Genomic DNA, 7,970 nt, shown 5'->3' on the forward strand with positions numbered 1-7,970 from the left:
GCGGCAGCACTGAGGGTTCAGTGACACTATTTAGAGGCTGGTTGTGCCCCCTTACCAGTCCCTTCGATCCCTACCCGCAGCAGCAGGCTGTCTCTGAAGCAAGTGTTACATATGGGTACAAACCTGGCAGCAAATCTTTGGCAGCTAGCAAATATGAGGCCCATCTATAAGAAGGGCCGGAGGGCAGACCCGGGGAACTATAGGCCTGTCAGTTTGACCTCAGTGCCAGGGAAGCTCATGGAGTAGATTATCTTGAGGGTCATCATGCGGCACTTGCAGGGCAAGCAGGCGATCAGGCCCAGTCAGCATGGGTTTATGAAAGGCAGGTCCTGCTTGACGAACCTGATCTCCTTCTATGACAAAGTGACGTGCTTTTTTTTTTTTTTTTTTTTTTTTTAAGTGGATGAGGGAAAGGCTGTGAATGTGGCCTACCTTGACTTCAGTAAGGCTTTTGACACCGTTTCCCACAGCATTCTCCTGAAGAAACTGGCTGTTCATGGCTTGGACTGGCGTACACTTTGTTGTGTTAAAAACTGGCTGGGTAGCTGGGCCCAAGGAGTTGTGGTGAATGGAGTTAAATCCAGTCAGTTGGAGGCCGGTCACTAGTGGAGTCCCCCAGGGCTCAGTACTAGGGCCAGTTCTCTTTAATATCTTTATCGATGATCTGGATGAGTGGATCGAGTGCACCCTCAGTAAGTTTGCAGACGACACCAAGATAGGTGCATGTGTCGAACTGCTCAAGGGTAGGAAGGCTCTGCAGGAGGATCTGGATAGGCTGGACCGATGGACTGAGGGCAACCGTATGAAGTTCAACAAGGCCAAGTGCTGGGTCCTGCACCTGGGGCACAACAATCCCAAGCAGCGCTACAGGCTGGGAGATGAGTGGTTAGAAAGCTGCCTGGCAGAGAAGGACCTGGGAGTACTGGTTGATAATCGGCTGAATATGAGCCAGCAGCGTGCTCAGGTGGTCAACAATGCCAACAGCATCCTGGCTTGTATAAGAAGCAGTGTGGCCAGCAGGACTAGGGAAGTGATTGTCCCCCTGTACTCGGCTCTGGTGAGGCCGCATCTCGAGTACTGTGTTCAGTTTTGGCCCCTCACTACAAGGACATTGAGGTGCTCGAGCAAGTCCAGAGAAGGGCAACGAAGCTGGTGAGGGGTCTGGAGAACAAGGCTTACGAGGAGCGGCTGAGGGAGCTGGGATTGTTCAGCCTGGAGAAGAGGAGGCTCAGGGGTGACCTTATCGCTCTCTATAGGTACCTTAAAGGAGGCTGTAGCGAAGTGGGGGTTGGTCTATTCTCCCACGTGCCCGGTGATTGGACAAGGGGGAATGGGCTAAAGTTGTGCCAGGGGAGGTTTAGGCTGGATATTAGGAAGAACTTCTTTACTGAAAGTTTCATCAGGCATTGGAATAGGCTGCCCAGGGAAGTGGTTGAGTCAACATCCTTGGAGGTATTTAAAAGGCGTTTAGATTTAGAGCTTAGTGATATGGTTTAGTGGAGGACTTGTTACCGTTAGGTCAGAGGTTGGACGAGGTCTCTTCCAACCTAAATGATTCTGTGATTCTGTGAAATCAGGGTGCCTCCAGAGTGTCTTCACTCTGAGCTCTTCCGCAGGCCACCAACAGGGAAGAGGGCATAAAGGCACAATTTGTGGCCGCTTTTAGCAACTGCACCTTGCAGATGAGGTGCAAGGCCAGAGGAGCCCTGGGAACCTGTTGCATCCAGCAGATGAATGTCTCTACTCGCATCCCTTCCTGCTTTCCTCTTCTTCAGTTTAGAAACAGTCCTGCTGTCTGGCACTGTGTGTGGCCTCAGATCACAGTCTCCTTCTGGGTCTTTCTTTCTGTAGTCAAGCATGCTTATGGCCCATAGCACCACGAAGCCAACAAGTTTATACGCACACTGCTTCAGATGTGCTGCTTCTAAAACAAGGTTAGCCGTGGTTTCATTACTAAGATTTACACTGTCAGTTACAGAGATGCCCATCCGATCCTATAACACAAAAATTTATGGCCGTCACAAAGAAATTTTTATTGTTGGAGCTCATATACAATGTGTGCCCTTAGTGACACATTTTTAAATAAAATATATCATGCTAGTGATTTCTAATGCTTAAAATAAAATCAAATAATAACCAACTTTTAGCTGCAGTTTCTCCCTGGTTATTGAGCTGAACTTAATGACTGGCTGAAAAGTATTTGTCAACACAACAGCTGGAGAGCAACACTTTCTTGTAGCTTTATGTCACAGCATATGCCAGCCACTCAGAACATGTGATAATTCAACTGGAGCTGGTACTACAATAGCAGATGGGTTGAAGCATTGTTATTCTCCCTCTAGCTCCCAGCCCTTGAGGGATCACTAAATAAAATCAAAGCAGATGGACCATTACAAGCTCATTTGTGTTCACTACAAGCACCTCAACCTCCAGTTGTGTTATACTGCACCTTTGTATAAGATGACATGTATGGTAACATGACCTAATGAAAATAGCATCAGACTTGGCAAGTGAGGAATGAGACGGGGAACATGCACAGACCTATTTATCACCGAGTTCTTACCTGGCAAAAAGGGATCCTTTTCCCTCTCCTCTCTCCCCGTTTACCATTTCATTGCTCTCTCTGTTATCATTCTATTTCCCCACACTTGCTGTAAGAACTGAAGGAGGTGGCCATTGGTTCTGGCTGTAGAAGGTCTAGCACATTTCCTGTCCTCTGTGAATACAGGACGCGTGCTACCAAGCAAGGTGCAAAACTCCTGTTATTCAATCATTTCACACCCTGCTGACACGTGTGTTGATCCAGGCGTGCCACAAGTGGCAAGGCTTCAACCAGCCACTGAGACCATTAGCTGTGGGGATCAGGACTTCCATGCTCGTTTCTTGGTCTGCTCTTATGATGGGGTCTTTCACAAGTCAGCAGTTGTGAGCTTACGTGGCGCCTGACTAGTGCAGAAAAATCTAGTCCTCCGCTAAGCTCCAAAATTTTGGGCTGTGTGTCAGAGTCAGCATCCCTGACCAAACCGTGGGTGTCCTGGGGCTTGAGAGGTAATTGCTTCTAAGGAGTGAAGGATATTAAAACTAGCAGTCATATGGAGGGAGATCCCCTGGGGGGGGTCTGCTGGCAAAGTTCATAATGAAAGATTCTTCATGCCATCCTCAGCGACCCAAAATCAAGTTGCATCTAATAGCGCCTCTTAAAAAGGCCTGTTTGGGAAACGGTAAATTCATTTCAGTGTCTTCTGAGCACCGCATACAACAGTGAGCCAACGATGTCACCTGAAGGCGCTTGTCTTACAGTCCCCACCCTGGCCACTGCACTCCGGGAAGCAACGGCAAGAAAAATTGCAGTGTGGCAGGGCAAAATCCTGCTTCGTTGCGTCACTACTGTGCCTTTTCTGCAACCACCTGAGTGCACACATGCAAACCCAAATGCATTTAATGACAATTCCCAAACTAAAGTCCTTTCAAATCTGAGTTTTTCATATCTGCTTGTATCTTTTTTTTTTTTTTAATCTGCCTGTTTTTAAACAGCTTCTGCACGCTACTACAGAGACAGGTGCATTCAGTGCTATATAACATATTCTTCAACGTCATTAAAGGCTTTGGTATTTCTTTTTGTTTTTTTCCCATGTAGACAGGTGAAGTAGTAGCAGTCAGTGAAGTGCTGGGGGAGAGTTAGATGCTTTTGGATTTACTGGATAAAAGATCCTGCATAAAACTTTTTTTTTTTTTTTTTTTTTTTCTAATAAGAGTCTTATATCCCTATTCAAAGCTCCATAGGTCAACTGCCTACTGCAGGATCCCATCATACCAGCTTTTGCTGGGTTTTAAAGACCCAGACAGGTGCAGCCACGGAAAGCCGAAGAAATTGCTTCATTACAGTTGATAAATGCAATTAAATTTCCATGACTGCAGTAAGAGATTTGGAAAAAAAAAAAAAAAAAAACTTGTCCAGTTTCCTCTGTGAAGTGGCCTTCTGCTGAGTGTTTGAATTAAAAAAAAAAAAAAAAAAAAAAAAAGGCTCAGCTAGTACTTCTCACCTTAGACGGAAGCTTCTCGGCAGCCAGACAGTCTCAGGGACAATGTTCCCAGGTAGCATGCTGCATGCAGTTCCTGGCCACCTTCATGGCTTGTTTGTTTCTTCTTTCCTGAGCACTTTCTATGTGCTGCGACTCATCCTCAACTGTGAAGCTGCCAGACTCCAGCAGAAGCATTTGCACGTCAGGTCAAACGTCAGCACTGCAGCTTATCTGCTGGCCAGCTTTCCTATCAGCCAAACTAATTTGCTAAGATAATTCTGTTACCTGAAATGTATTATAATAAATCAAGCACTGTAGCTTCACTGAAGTCTCTGCTAACTATGGAGCTGCCCTTGAAATTCTCAAACTGTATGCAAGGGGGTAGAGGGGCAACCCTTTTTCTTCTAAGTATACGAAAGTTTTAGATAAACAAGTTGACATTCTGGGTAATGCTGTATCTCCTCACTCCTGTGTTAATGGATTATTCTTGCCAGAATCAACTCGGACTGGGACAAAAAGAATAAATGCATCAATCATTCTTTTGAAAACAAATTTTCTGAATAATGTGATCTTGTACAGTGAAGCATATATGCAGCTGAACACATGCAAACATGGAACAGGCAGAGAGCACACTTTCAGGAAAGAGTGGGGGTGAAATGGCAACCTGTTGTGGTTATTGAAGTAAGTGGTAAGGAAGTTTTGTATGAAAGGGTAACCCTGTGTCATGTAACGTTGAATGGAAAAAAACATTGAAGACAGACACAAAATGAAGAAGCGTGAAGTATCCCAGAGCGTTCCTACTTAAGTGGCAAGAACTCTGAGGCAAAAAAGTATTAAGAGCATTCTGCTTTTTCCTTTTGGCAGTACCAAAAGACTGTGTACAGGGTAGTAATATTATAATTTATAAACTGAGAAGAAACATTAGTATCTACCCTCCCTGTGTTGGTTTGTTCAGCTTTGATACTAAATAATGCTGGATTTCTTTTTAAAAAGAAAAAAAGTACTTCTGATCTCATGGAATTTCAGAATTTCTGCATTTTCTTTTGGCTTTTTCCTGCAGAACAACAGTGGTTCTGGAGTAGCTTTGCTCAGATAAAACTCCGTCGCACTGCACGGCGTAGGGTCCCAAAGTGAGCCAACACCTCAGCAGCACCGTTGGGTTGATTCAGACAGTCATTTGGCAGAAGGGTGTTTAAAAATAATTGCATATCTCCCCGCCCTATCTTTAAATATTCAGAGAAAAAGTCACAGGAGAACTGATAATGTGGCAATAATAATGAGGCTGAAGAACAGCATTGTAGTGTGAACTTGTATATACCTTGGTTTCATTTACATGTTTAGCAGCTGCTTGTTTCTCCATCATAGAAAGTTCATTACTTGGCTTGTAAGAAGAGAGGGTAAGTCTGTTCACCTTTGGGCAACTAGCTCTGCATTTATTAATAGTTCTTACCCATCTCATTACACATTTAATTGCTGCATTATCATTTATTTATTCATTGATTTATTGTAATAGATTAGTAGAAAGAAAATTACCTTTGCAAATTACTTGGATAGGTGGGAAATCTGCGTGGTTAAAAAAAAAAAAAAAAAAAAAAAAAAAAAGCAGCGTGGCACTTGAGGTACTACCTAGCTGATAGCATCTTAATGCATGAGCACTAGCATAGGAACTGGCCTCATTGGAAAGGGAAGGCGAATCCAAGCAATTTCAATACTGTTGCAAAAGAAACGACTGTGGAACTTATATGCAATTTATACTTAAATTCCCAGGTGTCTCATTTCTTCATGAAACTGGGCGTCTGCTGAAAATGAGTGACAACTAGGATGGTAAGAAAAGAGGACTCAAAAATTGGAAACATAAACGTACAAAGTTTGCAAAGCATTCGGGTAAGGAGGGGCTGACTGGTGAGACATTCCTAGGCCTCGCAGGGCCTCCCAGTATACTCTAGCACCACTTGAAGCCTTGCAAGAGCCAAGTAAACTTGTAGAGCCTTTAGAGCAGAGAGAAGGGCAACGAGAGGCCTTTAGTTTGCACTGGGATTTCTTCAGGTCAACCTGGAAGAGAGTGAAGAGGTGGACAAGGCATCTAATTGGCAATAGAGCACACTGGGAGGCACTGGGAGGCATCTCGGGGACACTCGAGTGAACCAGTAGTGTTGGGGAGCCACTCAGGGGCAGTAGAGCCCACTCGGGGCACTGCGATGCCAGTAGGTGACTCTAGAGAGTACCTGAGTGTCCTGCAAGGCCTTCGAGTAGCACTAGAGTACACCAACAGGCCTTGCAAGGCCTAGAAATGTCACTAGAGTACACTGGAGGGCCATGGAATACCTCAAGGCTGCACTGGGACGCACTCAGGGAATCCTAGAGGATAGTGGGGGGCACTGGGAGGCTTTCAGTGGGAGCTAGAGTGCACTGGGGGGACCTGGTATACATTCGGAGGTTCTGGAGTCAAGTGGAGGGCTGTTGCAGGCCTCTAGTGTGTACTGTGAGGCATTTACAGCACCGTAGGACAGCACAGAACCGTAGGAGGCCTCTAACTGGTGCCAGAGGACGCAGTGGGGCCCAGCAAGGCATCAAGTGTGCCCTACGGCACACTGGAGTGCCCTGAGAGGCCTCCAGGGGGCATTATATTACAGTAAGTGTCCCTAGGATGCCTCTAGGTTCCAGTAGGAGGGCCCTTGCACACAGCCTTGTTCCTGCCGTGCTGCATCCCCTCACAGATCAGTAATGCTGTAACCTCAGCCATTGTCACCACATTAATTCAGTGAAGGCAGCATCTGTGGCTTAATGGATGTGAACGAAGACAGCATCAACAATAACCTATAGAGAACAGTTGCATGCCCACACACACGGAGTTTACTTCACATTTGTAAACATACATAAATGCCAATATCTGTTATCAAATTACTGTAGCCACCATTAAATTGGATGCAAAAGTTGACTATCAGGGCCAGAAAATGCTACCCTCTCCCCCTGGCTTTTTGTATATGTCTTAATTGTACTACTAGCTGAGTTATAAAACACATCAAATGTCTTTGTCACAGCTCATGAGCACCTGCAGAGCTGCATGTGGGCTGAGTCAGGAATGGCAGCTGGAGGGCTTCCCTCGCTGCTCCCAGCCAGGCTACGTGCTGCTGCCCCAGCACCTCAGGGCCCTCACTGTGCAGCTGGGTTGATTCCAAACCCGGAACCACCCTGTTTTTGTTTTTCCCTAGTGTCCCTTTCTGCAGTTGCTGACAGTACGCAGCTCCATCGTGCCCTGAGCAGCACCTCAGAGTTGCTCTTTTCAGGCCCAGCCTGGACCTGGCAACCACACACTAGCATAGGGTCCCTGCAGCACAAAAGCAGCATAAATGGGGGGTCCTGGGGGGCCTGGAGAGCTGCAGTGCCAGCCCTGCCTCCACCGGGCAGCCTCAGTGCCCCTAGAGCAGTGTGGCTCCATCCCACCAAAAATCGCCTGAAGAGCAGGGTGCTCTCTAACTCTGTCAGTGATGCTGCAGCTGGGAGCATGCACCCTACCCTGGCAACCTTTTGCCCTCCAAAACGTTTAATTCCTGCGCTGTTGATGGGGGAGGCGGGCCTCAGCCAGGTCTCATTTCCTGAGCTAGCCTGGAGCAGATCACTGAGGAAACATCTGGGGACAAGCGGGAGGTCTGCCAGCGGCTGCAGCCATACCACTGGGCTCAGCAGCCATGGCTTGGCCTGCACTTTGTGCATGTACTGAAGACCTCGACTCACCTCATGCATTTTTTTTCTTTCTACCACATTTTGTTTTGCATGCATATTTGTTTGAAAACTGCTACTGCTTTCAAATTGTTTACAGTCTTTATTAGCTTCTACTAAGCTCTAATCCCTTAGGATCTTGTAGGCATATCTCCCTGTAGAGAATGGCTTTGGTCACTGAAGCAGCAACTTCATTCGGATCCAATTTTCCCTCTCTGGCGCGTTGCA

At 46.4% G+C, this 7,970-nt stretch overlaps 1 long non-coding RNA gene across 5 annotated transcripts in view; it reads left to right on the top strand.

The window, feature by feature from the left end:
- LOC121076449 overlaps window positions 1–7,100 on the top strand; it is a 124,757-nt gene extending 117,657 nt beyond the window's left edge. For all 5 annotated transcript variants that reach the window (XR_005823513.1, XR_005823511.1, XR_005823508.1 and 2 more), the window contains one exon: window positions 5,790–7,100. This is a non-coding gene — a long non-coding RNA (uncharacterized LOC121076449). The remainder of the gene's footprint in view (window positions 1–5,789) is intronic.
- The last annotated feature ends 870 nt before the right edge of the window (window positions 7,101–7,970 follow it).

This window comes from Cygnus olor, chromosome 12, assembly GCF_009769625.2.
Source record: "Cygnus olor isolate bCygOlo1 chromosome 12, bCygOlo1.pri.v2, whole genome shotgun sequence".
NCBI lineage: Eukaryota > Metazoa > Chordata > Aves > Anseriformes > Anatidae > Cygnus > Cygnus olor.